This window comes from Pleurodeles waltl, chromosome 4_2 (genome assembly GCF_031143425.1).
Source record: "Pleurodeles waltl isolate 20211129_DDA chromosome 4_2, aPleWal1.hap1.20221129, whole genome shotgun sequence".
NCBI classification, from domain to species: Eukaryota; Metazoa; Chordata; class Amphibia; order Caudata; family Salamandridae; genus Pleurodeles; species Pleurodeles waltl.
The window spans coordinates 1,052,294,382-1,052,312,675 of NC_090443.1; the positions used below are offsets into that span (position 1 = coordinate 1,052,294,382).

General features: G+C 51.6%; 1 protein-coding gene across 1 annotated transcript in view; it reads right to left on the minus strand.

Moving 5' to 3' along the window:
• UBE2L6 (ubiquitin conjugating enzyme E2 L6) overlaps positions 1-18,294 on the minus strand; it is a 74,429-nt gene that overhangs the window by 39,108 nt on the left and 17,027 nt on the right. The window lies entirely within an intron of this gene.

The following is an 18,294-nucleotide window of genomic DNA, read 5'->3' on the forward strand; positions in this document are numbered from 1 at the left end:
AGGCTTTCCAAGTCCTTTTGAACTACGTAACTAATCAAAGAAAGACTTGGCTGGTGTATCTCCCCCAAAACAGAGTCTTCCACCGTCATGTAATGGTTCTGGGTATGATTTCAATTTTTTAACCAAACGTCTCACCTGGCTCTGCTTCTAACAGGGCGGCGCTGTTAATAGTGACAGAGCGAGGCGCTGTGTATGAATCAGCACCGCTGACAGTAACTGGACCAGGCTCTGCTTGTAACAGGGCGGCGCTGTTAGTAGTGACAGAGCGAGGCGCTGTGTATGAATATCAGCACCGCTGACAGTAACTGGACCAAGCTCTGCTTCTAACAGGACAGCGCTGTTAATAGTGACAGAGCGAGGCTCTGTGTATGAATATCAGCACCACTGACAGTAACGGGACCAGGCTCTGCTTCTAACAGGGCGGCGCTGTTAATAGTGACAGAGCGAGGCTGTGTGTATGAATATCAGCACCGCTGACAGTAACGGGACCAGGCTCTGCTTATAACAGGGCGGCGCTGTTAGTAGTGACAGAGCGAGGCGCTGTGTATGAATATCAGCACTGCTGACATTAACGGGACCAGGCTCTGCTTGTAACAGGGCGGCGCTGTTAATAGTGACAGAGCGAGGCGCTGTGTATGAATATCAGCAATGCGGACAGTAACGGGAACAGGCTCTGCTTGTAACAGGACGGCGCTGTTAATAGTGACCGAGCGAGGCTGTGTGTATGAATATCAGCACCGCTGACAGTAACGGGACCAGGCTCTGCTTATAACAGGGCGGCGCTGTTAGTAGTGACAGAGCGAGGCGCTGTGCATGAATATCAGCACTGCTGACATTAACGGGACCAGGCTCTGCTTGTAACAGGGCGGCGCTGTTAATAGTGACAGAGCGAGGCGCTGTGTATGAATATCAGCAATGCGGACAGTAACGGGAACAGGCTCTGCTTGTAACAGGACGGCGCTGTTAATAGTGACCGAGCGAGGCTGTGTGTATGAATATCAGCACCGCTGACAGTAACTGGACCAGGCTCTGCTTGTAACAGGGCGGCGCTGTTAGTAGTGACAGAGCGAGGCGCTGTGTATGAATATCAGCACCGCTGACAGTAACTGGACCAAGCTCTGCTTCTAACAGGACAGCGCTGTTAATAGTGACAGAGCGAGGCTCTGTGTATGAATATCAGCACCGCTGATAGTAACGGGACCAGGCTCTGCTTCTAACAGGGCGGCGCTGTTAATAGTGACAGAGCGAGGCTGTGTGTATGAATATCAGCACCGCTGACAGTAACGGGACCAGGCTCTGCTTATAACAGGGCGGCGCTGTTAGTAGTGACAGAGCGAGGCGCTGTGTATGAATATCAGCACTGCTGACATTAACGGGACCAGGCTCTGCTTGTAACAGGGCGGCGCTGTTAATAGTGACAGAGCGAGGCGCTGTGTATGAATATCAGCAATGCGGACAGTAACGGGAACAGGCTCTGCTTGTAACAGGACGGCGCTGTTAATAGTGACCGAGCGAGGCTGTGTGTATGAATATCAGCATCGCTGACAGTAACTGGACCAGGCTCTGCTTCTAACAGGGCGGCGCTGGCAGTAGCGACAGAGCGAGGCTCTGTGTATGAATCCGCACCGCTGACAGTAACGGGACCAGGCTCTGCTTGTAACAGGGCGGCGCTGTTAACAGTGACAGAGCGAGGCTCTGTGTATGAATATCAGCACCACTGACCGTAACGGGACCAGGCTCTGCTTGTAACAGGGCGGAGCTGTTAATAGTGACAGAGCGAGGCGCTGCGTATGAAAATCAGCACCGCTGACAGTAACGGGACCAGCCTCTGCTTGTAACAGGGCGGAGCTGTTAATAGTGACAGAGCGAGGCGCTGTGTATGAATACCAGCACCGCTGACAGTAACGGGACCAGGCTCTGCTTGTAACAGGGCGGCGCTGTTAACAGTGACAGAGCGAGGCGCTCTGTATGAATATCAGCACAGGTGACAGTAACGGGACCAGGCTCTGCTTGTAACAGGGCGGCGCTGTTAATAGTGACAGAGCGAGGCGCTGTGTATGAATATCAGCACCGTTGACAGTAACGGGACCAGGCTCTGCTTGTAACAGGGCGGCGCTGTTAATAGTGACAGAGCGAGGCGCTGTATATGAATATCAGCACTGCTGACAGTAACGGGACCAGGCTCTGCTTGTAACAGGGCGGCGCTGTTAATAGTGACAGAGCGAGCTGACAGTAACGGGACCAGGCTCTGCTTCTAACAGGGCGGCGTCGTTAATAGTGACAGAGCGAGGCTCTGTGTATGAATATCAGCACTGCTGACAGTAACTGGACCAGGCTCTGCTTGTAACAGGATGGCGCTGTTAATAGTGACAGAGCGAGGCGCTGTGTATGAATATCAGCACTGCTGACAGTAACGGGACCAGGCTCTGCTTGTAACAGGGCGGCGCTGTTAATAGTGACAGAGCGAGGCGCTATGTATGAATATCAGCACCGCTGACAGTAACGGGACCAGGCTCTGCTTGTAACAGGGCGGCGCTGTTAGTAGTGACAGAGCGAGGCGCTTTGTATGAATATCAGCACCGCTGACAGTAACGGGACCAGGCTCTGCTTATAACAGGACGGCGCTGTTAATAGTGACAGAGCGCGGCTCTGCGTATGAATATCAGCACCGCTGACAGTAACGGGACCAGGCTCTGCTTGTAACACGGCGGCGCTGTTAATAGTGACGGAGCGAGGCGCTGTGTATGAATATCAGCACTGCTGACAGTAACGGGACCAGGCTCTGCTTGTAACAGGGCGGCGCTGTTAGTAGTGACAGAGCGAGGCGCTGTGTATGAATATCAGCACCGCTGACAGTAACGGGACCAGGCTCTGCTTGTAACAGGGCGGCGCTGTTAACAGTGACAGAGCGAGGCGCTCTGTATGAATATCAGCACCGCTGACAGTAACGGGACCAGGATCTGCTTGTAACAGGGCGGCGCTGTTAGTAGTGACAGAGCGAGGCGCTGTGTATGAATATCAGCACCGCTGACAGTAACGGGACCAGGCTCTGCTTGTAACAGGGCGGCGCTGTTAACAGTGACAGAGCGAGGCGCTCTGTATGAATATCAGCACCGCTGACAGTAACGGGACCAGGCTCTGCTTGTAACAGGGCGGCGCTGTTAATAGTGACAGAGCGAGCTGACAGTAACGGGACCAGGCTCTGCTTGTAACAGGATGGCGCTGTTTATAGTGACAGAGCGAGGCGCTGTGTATGAATATCAGCACTGCTGACAGTAACGGGACCTGGCTCTGCTTCTAACAGGGCGGCGCTGTTAATAGTGACAGAGCGCGGCTCTGGGTATGAATATCAGCACCGCTGACAGTAACAGGACCAGGCTCTGCTTGTAACGGGGCGGCGCTGTTAATAGTGACAGAGCGTGGCTCTGTGTATGAATATCAGCACCGCTGACAGTAACGGGACTTCTGCTTGTAACGGGGCGGCGCTGTTAATAGTGACAGAGCGAGGCTCTGTGTATGAATATCAGCTCCGCTGACAGTAACGGGACCAGGCTCTGCTTGTAACAGGGCGGCGCTGTTAATAGTGACAGAGCGAGGCGCTGTGTATGAATATCAGCACCGCTGACAGTAACGGGACCAAGCTCTGCTTGTAACAGGGCGGCGCTGTTAGTAGTGACAGAGCGAGGCGCTGCGTATGAATATCAGCACCGCTGACAGTAACGGGACCAGGCTCTGCTTCTAACAGGGCGGCGCTGTTAATAGTGACAGAGCGAGGCGCTGCGTATGAATATCAGCACTGCTGACAGTAACGGGACCAGGCTCTGCTTCAAACAGGACGGCGCTGTTAATAATGACAGAGCGAGGTGCAGTGTATGAATATCAGCACCGTTGACAGTAACGGGACCAGGCTCTGCTTCTAACAGGGCGGCGCTGTTAATAGTGACAGAGCGAGGCGCTGCGTATGAATATCAGCACTGCTGACAGTAACGGGACCAGGCTCTGCTTCTAACAGGACGGCGCTGTTAATAGTGACAGAGCGAGGCGCTGTGTATGAATCAGCACCGCTGACAGTAACGGGACCAGGCTCTGCTTCTAACAGGGCGGCGCTGTTAATAGTGACAGAGCGAGGCTCTGTGTATGAATATCAGCACTGCTGACAGTAACGGGACCAGGCTCTGCTTCTAACAGGGCGGCGCTGTTAATAGTGACAGAGCGAGGCGCTGTGTATGAATATCAGCACTGCTGATAATGGTGACAGAGCGAGGCGCTGTGTATGAATATCAGCACCACTGACAGTAACGGGACCAGGCTCTGCTTCTAACAGGGCGGCGCTGTTAATAGTGACAGAGCGAGGCGCTGTGTATGAATATCAGCACCGCTGACAGTAACGGGACCAGGCTCTGCTTGTAACAGGGCGGCGCTGTTAATAGTGAGAGCGAGGCTCTGTCTATGAATATCAGCACCGCTGACAGTAACGGGACCAGGCTCTGCTTGTAACAGGGCGGCGCTGTTAATAGTGAGAGCGAGGCTCTGTCTATGAATATCAGCACCGCTGACAGTAACGGGACCAGGCTCTGCTTGTAACGGGGCAGTGCTGTTAGTAGTGACAGAGCGAGGCGCTGCGTATGAATATCAGCACCGCTGACAGTAACGGGACCTGGCTCTGCTTCTAACAGGACGGCGCTGTTAATAGTGACAGAGCGAGGCTCTGTGTATGAATATCAGCACCGCTGACAGTAACGGGAACAGGCTCTGCTTGTAACGGGGCGGCGCTGTTAATAGTGACAGACCGCGGCTCTGTGTAAGAATATCAGCACCGCTGACAGTAACGGGAACAGGCTCTGCTTGTAACGGGGCGGCGCTGTTAATAGTGACAGAGCGAGGCTGTGTGTATGAATATCAGCACCGCTGACAGTAACGGGACCAGGCTCTGCTTATAACAGGGCGGCGCTGCTAGTAGTGACAGAGCGAGGCGATGTGTATGAATATCAGCACTGCTGACATTAACGGGACCAGGCTCTGCTTGTAACGGGGCAGCGCTGTTAATAGTGACAGAGCGAGGCGCTGTGTATGAATATCAGCACCGCTGACAGTAACGGGACCAGGCTCTGCTTGTAACAGGGCGGCGCTGTTAATAGTGACAGAGCGAGGCGCTGTGTATGAATATCAGCACCGCTGACAGTAACGGGACCAGGCTCTGCTTGTAACGGGGCGGCGCTGTTAATAGTGACAGAGCGAGGCGCTGTGTATGAATCAGAACCGCTGACAGTAACGGGACCAGGCTCTGCTTCTAACAGGGCGGCGCTGTTAATAGTGACAGAGCGTGGCTCTGTGTATGAATATCAGCACCGCTGACAGTAACGGGACTTCTGCTTGTAACGGAGCGGCGCTGTTAATAGTGACAGAGCGAGGCTCTGTGTATGAATATCAGCACCGCTGACAGTAACAGGACCAGGCTCTGCTTGTAACAGGGCGGCGCTGTTAGTAGTGACAGAGCGAGGCTCTGTGTATGAAGATCAGCACCGCTGACAGTAACGGGACCAGGCTCTGCTTCTAACAGGGCGGCGCTGTTAATAGTGAGAGAGCGAGGCGCTGTGTATGAATATCAGCACCTGATTGTAACGGGGCGGCGCTGTTAATAGTGAGAGAGCGAGGCGCTGTGTATGAATATCAGCACCGCTGACAGTAACGGGACCAGGCTCTGCTTGTAACGGGGCGGCGCTGTTAATAGTGACAGAGCGAGGCGCTGTGTATGAATATCAGCACCGCTGACAGTAACGGGACCAGGCTCTGCTTGTAACGGGGCGGCGCTGTTAATAGTGACAGAGCGAGGCGCTGTGTATGAATATCAGCACCGCTGACAGTAACGGGACCAGGCTCTGCTTGTAACGGGGCGGCGCTGTTAATAGTGACAGAGCGAGGCGCTGTGTATGAATATCAGCACCGCTGACAGTAACGGGACCAGGCTCTGCTTGTAACGGGGCGGCGCTGTTAAGAGTGACAGAGCGAGGCTCTGTGTATGAATATCAGCACCGCTGACAGTAACAGGGTGGCGCTGTTAATAGTGACAGAGCGAGGCGCTGTGTATGAATCAGCACCGCTGACAGTAACGGGAACAGGCTCTGCTTGTTACGGGGCGGCGCTGTTAATAGTGACAGAGCATGGCTCTGTGTATGAATATCAGCACCGCTGACAGTAACGGGACTTCTGCTTGTAACGGGGCGGCGCTGTTAATAGTGACAGAGCGAGGCGCTGTGTATGAATATCAGCACCGCTGACAGTAACGGGACCAGGCTCTGCTTCTAACAGGGCGGCGCTATTAATAGAGACAGAGCGAGGCGCTGTGTATGAATATCAGCACCGCTGACAGTAACGGGACCAGGCTCTGCTTGTTACAGGGCGGCGCTGTTAGTAGTGACAGAGCGAGGCTCTGTGTATGAAGATCAGCACCGCTGACAGTAACGGGACCAGGCTCTGCTTCTAACAGGGCGGCGCTGTTAATAGTGACAGAGCGAGGCGCTGCGTATGAATCAGCACCGCTGACAGTAACGGGACCAGGCTCTGCTTGTAACAGGGCGGCGCTGTTAATAGTGAGAGAGCGAGGCGCTGCGTATGAATATCAGCACCGCTGACAGTAACGGGACCAGGCTCTGCTTCTAACAGGGCGGCGCTGTTAATAGTGAGAGAGCGAGGCGCTGCGTATGAATATCAGCACCGCTGACAGTAACTGGACCAGGCTCTGCTTGTAACAGGACGGCGCTGTTAATAGTGACAGAGCGAGGCTCTGTCTATGAATATCAGCACCGCTGACAGTAACGGGACCAGGCTCTGCTTCTAACAGGGCGGCGCTGTTAATAGTGACAGAGCGAGGCGCTGTGTATGAATATCAGCACCGCTGACAGTAACAGGACGGTCGTGTCAACAGTAACAAGGCCAGGTTTGGCTTCTAAAGGCCGGTGATGTCAACAGTAACAGGGCCAGGTTTGGCTTCTAAAGGCCGGTGACGTCAACAGTAACAGGGCCAGGTTTGGCTTCTAAAGGCCGGTGACGTCAACAGTAACAGGGCCAGGTTTGGCTTCTAAAGGCCGGTGACGTCAACAGTAACAAGGCCAGGTTTGGCTTCTAAAGGCCGGTGATGTCAACAGTAACAGGGCCAGGTTTGGCTTCTAAAGGCTGGTGACGTCAACAGTAACAGGGCCAGGTTTGGCTTCTAAAGGCCGGTGACGTCAACAGTAACAGGGCCAGGTTTGGCTTCTAAAGGCCGGTGACGTCAACAGTAACAAGGCCAGGTTTGGCTTCTATAGGCAGGTGACGTCAACAGTAACAGGGCCAGGTTTGGCTTCTATAGGCCGGTGATGTCAACAGTAACAAGGCCAGGTTTGCCTTCTATAGGCCGGTGACGTCAACAGTAACAAGGCCAGGTTTGCCTTCTATAGGCCGGTGATGTCAACAGTAACAGGGCCAGCTTTGGCTCCCAAAGGCCGGTGACGTCAACAGTAACAGGGCCAGGTTTGGCTTCTAAAGGCCGGTGACGTCAACAGTAACAGGGCCAGGTTTGGCTTCTAAAGGCCGGTGACGTCAACAGTAACAAGGCCAGGTTTGGCTTTCAAAGGCCGGTGATGTCAACAGTAACAAGGCCAGGTTTGGCTTCTATAGGCCGGTGACGTCAACAGTAACAGGGCCATGTTTGGCTTCTATAGGCCGGTGACGTCAACAGTAACAGGGCCATGTTTGGCTTGTAAAGGCTGGTGACGTCAACAGTAACAAGGCCAGGTTTGCCTTCTATAGGCCGGTGACGTCAACAGTAACAGGGCCAGGTTTGGCTTGTAAAGGCTGGTGACGTCAACAGTAACAGGGCCAGGTTTGGCTTCTATAGGCCGGTGACGTCAACAGTAACAGGGCCAGGTTTGGCTTCTATAGGCCGGTGACGTCAACAGTAACAAGGCCAGGTTTGCCTTCTATAGGCCGGTGACGTCAACAGTAACAAGGCCAGGTTTGCCTTCTATAGGCCGGTGACGTAAACAGTAACAGGGCCAGGTTTGGCTTCTATAGGCCGGTGACGTCAACACTAACAAGGCCAGGTTTGGCTTCTATAGGCCGGTGACGTCAACAGTAACAGGGCCAGGTTTGGCTTGTATAGGCCGGTGATGTCAACAGTAACAAGGCCAGGTTTGGCTTCTATAGGCCGGTGACGTCAACAGTAAAAGGCCAGGTTTGGCTTCTAAAGGCCGGTGACGTCAACAGTAAAAGGCCAGGTTTGGCTTCTAAAGGCCGGTGACGTCAACAGTAACAAGGCCAGGTTTGGCTTCTAAAGGCCGGTGATGTCAACAGTAAAAGGCCAGGTTTGGCTTCTATAGGCCGGTGATGTCAACAGTAACAGGGCCAGGTTTGGCTTCTATAGGCCGGTGACGTCAACAGTAAAAGGCCAGGTTTGGCTTCTAAAGGCCGGTGATTTCAACAGTAAAAGGCCAGGTTTGGCTTCTAAAGGCCGGTGACGTCAACAGTAACAAGGCCAGGTTTGGCTTTTAAAGGCCGGTGACGTCAACAGTAACAGGGCCAGGTTTGGCTTGTAAAGGCCGGTGATGTCAACAGTAACAGGGCCAGGTTTGGCTTCTAAAGGCCGGTGACGTCAACAGTAACAGGGCCAGGTTTGGCTTCTAAAGGCCGGTGACGTCAACAGTAACAGGGCCATGTTTGGCTTCTAAAGGCGGGTGTTGTTAACAGTAACAAGGCCAGGTTTGGCTTCTATAGGCCGGTGACGTCAACAGTAACAGGGCCAGGTTTGGCTTCTAAAGGCCGGTGACGTCAACAGTAACAAGGCCAGGTTTGGCTTCTAAAGGCCGGTGACGTCAACAGTAACAGGGCCAGGTTTGGCTTCTAAAGGCGGTGATGTCAACAGTAACAAGGCCAGGTTTGGCTTCTAAAGGCCGGTGACGTCAACAGTAACAAGGCCAGGTTTGGCTTCTAAAGGCCGGTGACGTCAACAGTAACAGGGCCAGGTTTGGCTTCTATAGGCCGGTGACGTCAACAGTAACAAGGCCAGGTTTGGCTTCTAAAGGCCGGTGACGTCAACAGTAACAGGGCCAGGTTTGGCTTCTAAAGGCCGGTGACGTCAACAGTAACAGGGCCATGTTTGGCTTCTAAAGGCGGGTGTTGTTAACAGTAACAAGGCCAGGTTTGGCTTCTAAAGGCCGGTGATGTCAACAGTAACAGGGCCATGTTTGGCTTCTAAAGGCCGGTGACGTCAACAGTAACAGGGCCAGGTTTGGCTTCTAAAGGCGGGTGTTGTTAACAGTACCAGGGCAAAGCTCTGCCTAAAACAGGCAGTAGGGCCTAGATGCAGCAGCCTTCCCTCGCCTGTGTTTCTCGTCATTTATTTTTCACTTCTACAGAAACCGAAACTAGAGCTCTTGGCTTCTAGTTTTGAAAAGAGTTGAGCTGACAAGAAATCACGTGAATTCTGCAGAGACCTCGGCTAGTGACAGAGCAAAGTACAGAGCAGGGAGGTCACCGGAGCAGACACGCCCCAGCAGGAAGGGGGTTTCAGCCGCTGCTCTCACACCAACAGACAGAAACCCCCCCTCTACTGCCCCTAAACGGGTTCTTCCTCTGCGGGATCCCCCTCCCCTGTACCTACTCCCTCCCCAGGGCCCCAGCTGGCCCTCCTCTCCTCATGATAACACACCCTTTCCATATTCCAACCCACCCATCTCCCCCGACCAAGGGAAGCCTGTACCTGCCGGGGACCCGGGAGCTCTACTCTGCTGCCCTCCTGCAGTGCCTGGCACCCCTGCTGCAGTGCCTGGCAACCCTCCTGCGCCCAGAGCCACAAGCTCTCAGCCGTCAGACTCCCTCATTCCAAGAGTACCCACACCTCAGCCCTTGCCCCAGCTCCTGGTCCTACACCCCCAGTGACCGCACCGCCCCCACCACGCCACATCAACAGCATCCCCTGCCCCATCACCACAGTGAAGGCATAACTTCCACCCATCACCCTAACACATGCAATCCTGCTCCTACAATCCCCGACTGCTCCTCTGCCCCGTCGCTCATACTCGCTGCATCCATGCTCACCTCTCTACCCAGTAACTGTATCCCTACCGCCACCGCACCTAGTGGCAGCATCCCATCACCCCCAGTGACAGCATCCCTTTACCCATCAGCCCCAGTGACAGCATCCCATCACCCCCAGTGACAGCATCCCATCACCCCCAGTGACAGCATCCCTTTACCCTTCACCCCCAGTGACAGCATCCCTTCACCACCAGTGACAGCATCCCATTACTTATCACCCCCAGTGGCAGCATCCCATCACCCCCAGTGACAGCATCCCTTTACCCATCACCCCCAGTGGCAGCATCCCATCACCCCCAGTGACAGCATCCCTTTACCCATCACCCCCAGTGACAGCATCCCTTTACCCATCACCCCCAGTGACAGCATCCCTTCACCAGTGACAGCATCCCATTACCCATCCCCCCTAGTGAAAGCATCCCTTTACCCTTCACCCCCAGTGACAGCATCCCATTACCCATCCCCCCAGTGAAGCATCCCTTTACCCTTCACCCCCAGTGACAGCATCCCTTTACCCATCATCCCTATTGACGGCATCCCATAACCCCCCCAGTGAAAGCATCCCTTTACCCACCCCCCGTGACAGCATTCCTTTACCCATCACCCCCAGTGACAGCATTCCTTTACCCTTCAGCGCCAGTGACAGCATCCCTTTACCCTTCACCCCTAGTGACAGCATCCCTTTACCCTTCACCCCCCAGTGACAGCACCCCTTTACCCTTCACCCCCCAGTGACAGCATCCCTTTACCCTTCACCCCCCAGTGACAGCATCCCTTTACCCTTCACCCCCAGTGACAGCATCCCATCACCCTAGTGACAGCATCCCATCACCCTTAACTCCTAGTGACAGCATCCCTTTACCCTTAACCCCCAGTGACAGCATCCCTTTACCCTTAACCCCCAGTGACAGCATCCCTTTACCCTTAACCCCCAGTGACAGCATCCCTTTACCCTTCATCCCCAGTGACAGCATCCCTTTACCCTTCATCCCCAGTGACAGCATCCCTTTACCCTTCATCCCCAGTGACAGCATCCCTTTACCCTTCATCCCCAGTGACAGCATCCCTTTACCCTTCATCCCCAGTGACAGCATCCCTTTACCCATCACCCCCAGTGACAGCATCCCATCAGCGCCCCAGTGAGAACTTCTCTTTACCCATACCCATCCCTCCCAGTGACAGCATTCCTATACCCATCACCCCCAGTGGCAGCATCCCTTTACCCATCAACCACAGTGACAGCATCCCTTTACCCATCAACCACAGTGACAGCATCCCTTTACCCATCAACCAGAGACAGCATCCCATTACCCATCAACCAGAGACAGCATCCCATTACCCATCAACCAGAGACAGCATCCCATTACCCATCAACCAGAGACAGCATCCCATTACCCATCAACCAGAGACAGCATCCCATTACCCATCAACCAGAGACAGCATCCCATTACCTATCAACCACAGTGACAGCATCCCATTACCCATCAACCACAGTGACAGCATCCCTTCACCCCCAGTGACAGCATCCCTTTACCCCCAGTGACAGCATCCCTACCCTTCACCCCCAGTGACCGCATCCCTTTACCCTTCACCCCCAGTGACAGCATCCCATCAGCCCCCCAGTGAGAACTTCTCTTTACCCATACCCATCCCCCCAGTGAGAACTTCTTTACCCATCACCCCAGTGACAGCATTCCTTTACCCATCACCCCAGTGACAGCATCCCTTTACCCATCACCCCAGTGACAGCATCCCTTTACCCATCACCCCAGTGACAGCATCCCTTTACCCATCACCCCAGTGACAGCATCCCTTTACCCATCACCCCCAGTGACAGCATCCCTTTACCCATCACCCCCAGTGACAGCATCCCTTTACCCATCACCCCCAGTGACAGCATCCCTTTACCCATCACCCCCAGTGACAGCATCCCTTTACCCATCACCCCCAGTGACAGCATCCCTTTACCCATCACCCCCAGTAACAGCATCCCTTTACCCATCACCCCCAGTGACCCCATTACCCCCAGTGACTGCATCCCATTAACCATCACCCCCAGTGACATCACCCCCAGTGACAGCATCCCTTTACCCATCAACCCCAGTGACAGCATCCCATTACCCATCACCCCCAGTGACAGCATCCCATTACCCATCACCCCCAGTGACAGCATCCCATTACCCATCACCCCCAGTGACAGCATCCCTTTACCCTTCACCCCCAGTGACAGCATCCTTTTACCCTTCACCCCCAGTGACAGCATCCCATCGGCCCCCCAGTGAGAACTTCTCTTTACCCATACCCATCCCCCCCAGTGACAGCATTCCTTTACCCTTCACCCCAGTGACATCATCCCTTTACCCATCACCCCAGTGACAGCATCCCATTGCCCATCAACCACAGTGACAGCATCCCAGTACCCATCAACCACAGTGACAGCATCCCAGTACCCATCAACCACAGTGACCGCATCCCATTACCCATCACCCCCAGTGACCGCATCCCATTACCCATCAACCACAGTGACAGCATATCGGTCCAGAGACAGAGCAAGACACTAATTCTGGGATCAACCCCTAACCGGCTCTAGTCAGAGAGAGAGCACCGGACACTAACACTGGGATCGAACTCTAGCCAGCACTAGTCAGATCACCGCACACTAATACTGGGATCTGCCCCTAGCCAGCTCTAGTCAGAGAGAGAAAGCGAGCGAGCATAGGTCACTAATACTGGGATCCATCCCGAGCCAGCTCTAGTCTGAGAAAGCACTGGACACTAATACTGGGATCAACCCCTAGTCAGATCTAGGCAGAGAGCGACCCGGACACTAATACTGGGATCTGCCCCTAGCCAGCTCTAGGCACAGCGCGACCCGGACACTAATACTGGGATCGATCCCTGCAGGAAAGTGCTCCTTTTGGGATGGTCACCCCACCACTTTTTGCCTGATATCTGATGCTAACTTGACTGAGTGTGCTCTGGGATCCTGCTAACCAGGTCCCACCACCTGTGTTATTTCCTTAAAGTGTACTGTTGCTTCCACAATTGGTACATCTCTGGCACACAGCTAAGACCCTTGTAAAAGGTGCCAGTGGTACCAAGGACCCTGTGACCAGGGAGGGTCGCCAACTGCTGCAGCATGTATTATGCCGCCCTAAGGGATCCTTTGCTAAACACATGCACACTGCCATTGCAGATTGTGTGTGGTGATGGAGAGAAAGAGGTAAGGTTGACATGGCACCCCTCCCTGGGTGCCATGCCTATAAAACACTGCCTGTAGCATAGGTAAGTCACCCCTCTAACAGACTTCATAAACCTAAGGCCGGGTACACTATACCAACAGGGAAGGGCATAGCTGCATGAGCACTATGCCCCTACAGTGTCTAAGTCCATTCTTAGACATTGTAAGTGCAGTGTGGCCATATTGAGTACATGGGCTGGGAGTCTGTCACTACGAACTCCACAGCTCCATATTGGCTTCACTGAATGCTGTGACGTTTGGTATCAAACTTCTCAGCTCAATAAAACCCACACTGATGCCAGTGTTGGATTTCTTGAGAAATGCACACAGAGGGCATCTAAGAGGTGCTCCCTGAAATTCACCCCTCTCTAGTGCGCAGCTGACCAGTCTATGCCAGCCTGTCACCACCTCAGACAAGTTTCTGGCCCCATGTGCTCTGAGGAGTCAGAGACAGGAGTCAGGGACAAAGCCTGCTCTGGGTGGAGGTGCTTCACACCCCCCCTGCAGAAACTAAAACTCTAGCCAGTGAAGGTGCCCCCCGTGGCTTGGGAGGAAGGGGCGGGTTCTGGTTGTGATGTGGTGTGTGACTGCACCTAAAGCCCCAAGACTGGGACTGTAACTCAAGTACTTACCTGTAAACTGTGCTTATGCTTTTCCAGCTACTAGCCCATTGCATTCAGAGAGTCACTGTTGTGCTTAAGAGTGGGGTGTATTGCAGGCACAAGACACCGATACTTTGGCTCATGAGAGTCTTATATCAGTTCTTGTCAACTCCGCATGATGGATAGAAGAATCCAAAGCAGCTGAGTAGGTTAGGTTAGCAGGACCTAGCACTGCTTTCCTACTTGGAGCTCAGTAAATAGTCTGGGCTCCATCAATGACAGGACAGAAGGCATCTAGGATGCTGCCTAACAATCATCTTCAAAACAAACCACAATGAAACCTATTGCAACTGAAAATAAAGTTTGGATGATTTGCTATGTTACGTCGATGTGTATGGCATAGCTTATCACCTATGAGGGTATCCAGTCACTGGAGCAGGAACGCTCCTAGTTGAACAGACAGGTATTCAGTTTTGTGCAGAAATTGAGAAGTGTAGTACCTGTGCCTAGGGAGTTCGTTCCAGTTCTTAGTGGCAATGAAGGCACTCACCTGACTTGCTTCTGCAAAAAACAAAAAGGGAGACTTTCTGGAAGGTTGGTAGCGTGGAAGTCGGTTGTGGAGGTAAGCTGTGTTGTGGAGGTCTTTGGATGATTAGCTTAAATTGGGGATGTTTCTGCAGAGTTAGCCAGTATAGTTCAGTGAGGAAGGGAACAATGAGAGGTAGGGAATGATGAGAGCGCTTCTTGGAAAATCCAGGATGAGTCTGGTAGCATTGTTTTGGATGGTCGGGAGTCTGCGTGAGTTGGTTGGAGATGCCCGCGTAGAGTGTGTTACTGTAGTCAAGTCTGTTGATTATGAGGTCCTGGGTGACCATGCTTCTTGTGTGCATCGGGAGCCATTTGAAAATCTTGTGAAGCATTCTGAGGATGAGGTAGCAGGATGATACCACAGGGCTGACATGCTTATTAATTGTGATCTTGTCATCGAGGACGATGCTGAGGTTTCTGGCAGGGTCTGTGGTTGTGGGCCTTAATTCAGATGGCCACCAGGAGGCGCACCAAAGGGAGCTCTTGATTGTTGATTTGAGTGATCGAGCCAGAATATTGTAACCAACTAATTTTTGCAAATAATGAGGTTTAACTTCAGGGTTCCAGAGGGACAGACTGCTGAATTACAGTTCAAAGGCCAGGTTAGTAACAGTTACAAGTGACACAGCCTGCTGACAACAGCAAAGGTATTCACTCTGGTCCAGCCCACACACAGAGTATGCAAGTGATCAGCTTGAATCCCGTGTGCTGGGCCATCTCCAGTAGATATATCAAGTAGCCCAACAGACACTCACAGGTCAGAGCAGCCATTCCATACTAGGCTGCCTGTGTATTCATCACGTTATAGTGAGTAGTTTCTTCTCCCAATTGTAATTCCTAATATTAGTGACATTGAATAGGGTGATAAAATGAAATTCAGACTGTTCTCAAATGTCTTCACACAGGGAATCTAGTAAACATGGTCTCTTTAAAATATATGGCAGACTCTTGCATGAACATCTACCCACCATAGAAGCACTTTCATAGTCTATAAGTGTTCTGCTAATCTCTGTCCAAGCACTTGGAGGGTAAATCTTTAAATTATTACATCCTTACCAGAGTCTCTTCAGAGGAGAGTACCAAGAGCTTACCAGAGACTACCTGGGTTTAGAAGGAGAAGAAACCTTCCACTGTGTGATGTTCATTATCTGAGGGAGGTGGAAGCTTGAGCCCACATGGGCAAGCTCCTACCTTCTCTGATAAATGGCATGATGTGCCTTGAACCTGCTCAATCACTAAATAAAATACCTCAACAACCTTTCTGCAACAGAGACAGAACATGTTCTGGACAAGAATCAAGAACTAATTCCTAGAATAAAAGAACATTCAGAACGTTTGCCAAAATCCAGGAAACAAAATTTGTAAAACAGGTTCAGGGAGAGACAACTGTCTGCCAGCACCAATATTTTGAGAAGGACGGAAAGTATTGCAATTATGGTCACTGAAGAGTGTCACGATTAGAATGGTGGGTTTTGAGAAAGTACTAACCAAGTTCAAGTCTTGTCTTGAAGCTCCTGAGACGTGTAAGCCTTACACAGTGGACTCCGTCCTGGCAGACCTTGTGAATTCAGAACCTGCAATGAGGGAAATGTGATGGAGAAGAACACCGGGTTCAAAACGCTGGACAATATCCAGAGAGAAGTCAAATGAGGGTGTTGGGGGTCCCAGTCGTGATCCCAGCAGGTGATTCACAGACAGAGGTGGAGGTGTGGTTCAGGACTTCACGGAAATCAACAAATGAGTAGATTCACCTACATCAGAAATACTATATAATCCTCATAAAGGATTCAGTACTATTCAGGTCTCGCGTGGGATGGTGAAGGTGCAGGTGAACGAGGAGGTTATATAGTAGGAGCACTTGAACCCACAAAAGCTCAGGAGGAAGAAAGCTTTCATATCAGTCCTTGCTCCACTCTTCAAGAATCCTAAAGTTGTTCACTTGGGCAAGAATTAACAACTTTCACAGGCGAAAGCTTGTGCTGAAGACTAGTGGAACCGAGCTGAGGAGGGAGCTTTAGCTCCACCATATAAGTGCAGTCTTTAGGTGGGTGGTCCTATTATCAGATAGGAAACACTGGCCCTCCTGGGGCCTTTTCTTAGGTTTAGATCTTTATTGTTTTCATGATGATGTTTAAAAAAAATGGACTCGCACACAAATTATTATAGAGGCAGGTCTTTAATTACTTGCAAAATGGACTCACTGATTTCACAGCACAGATGGGGTTTGCGGATAAAGGCCAGGTTGGTGAGAGCGTTAAAGTTATTTAAAAGATGAGGCAGGACTGCACATTCATCATGAAACAACTTGTCCTTCAGGGATGTAAGCGCTTACTACTTAAAATTACCAGTGGCAGTTACTTAGTACAGTAGTTAAAAACACAGCCATCACAAGAGATTCCGCGCATCTGACAGATAAATGCTCTGAGAAAAAGTTTACCACTAGACAGAAAGTAAGCCACCATGTAAAATACACACTTCATTTTCAAGGACATAAACAACGACCCTTAGAAACACATAACCAAAGCTGCATCACCTCCACCATCCAAAGACCAGCTCAGGGTAGATCTAATTTCAGGCATTCATCATTCTAAGACCAGCTCAGGACAGACCTTATTTTCAGGCATTCATCAGCCAAAGACCATCTCGAGGCAGATCTTATTTCAGGTATTCATCATCCTGAGACCAGCTCAGGGCAGACCTTATTTCAGGCATTCGTCATCCTAAGAGCAACTCAAGGGATACCTTACTTCAGGCATTAGTCATCCTGAGAGCAGCTCAGGGCAGACCTTATTTAAGGCATTCATCGTGGCAGCAGCTTAGGACAGATCTTATTTCAGGACTATATCATCCTAAAACCAGCTCAGGGCAGGCCTTATTTCAGGACTATATCATCCCAAAACCAGCTCAGGGCAGGTCTTATTTCAGGCATTCATCATCCCAAGACCAGCTCAGGGCAGGTCTTATTTCAGGCATTCATCATCCTAAAACCAGCTCAGGGCAGGTCTTATTTCAGGACTATATCATCCTAAAACCAGCTCAGGGCAGGTCTTATTTCAGGCATTCATCATCCCAAGACCAGCTCAGGGCAGACCTTATTTAAGGCATTCATCATCGTGGCAGCAGCTTAGGACAGATCTTATTTCAGGACTATATCATCCTAAAACCAGCTCAGGGCAGCTCTTATTTCAGGACTATATCATCCTAAAACCAGCTCAGGGCAGCTCTTATTTCAGGACTATATCATCCTAAAACCAGCTCAGGGCAGGTCTTATTTCAGGACTATATCATCCTAAAACCAGCTCAGGGCAGGTCTTATTTCAGGACTATATCATCGTAAGACCAGCTCAGGGCAGGTCTTATTTCAGGACTATATCATCGTAAGACCAGCTCAGGGCAGGTCTTATTTCAGGACTATATCATCCTAAGACCAGCTCAGGGCAGGTCTTATTTCAGGACTATATCATCCTAAGACCAGCTCAGGGCAGGTCTTATTTCAGGACTACATCATCCTAAAACCAGCTCAGGGCAGGTCTTATTTCAGGCATTCATCATCCCAAGACCAGCTCAGGGCAGGTCTTATTTCAGGACTATATCATCCTAAAACCAGCTCAGGGAAGGTCTTATTTCAGGCATTCATCATCCCAAGACCAGCTCAGGGCAGGTCTTATTTCAGGCATTCATCATCCTGAGACCAGCTTAGGGCAGACCTTATTTCAGGCATTCATCATCCTGAGACCAGCTTAACAGCTCAGGGTAGATCTTATTTCAGGCAGGAAATGTCATCCTTGC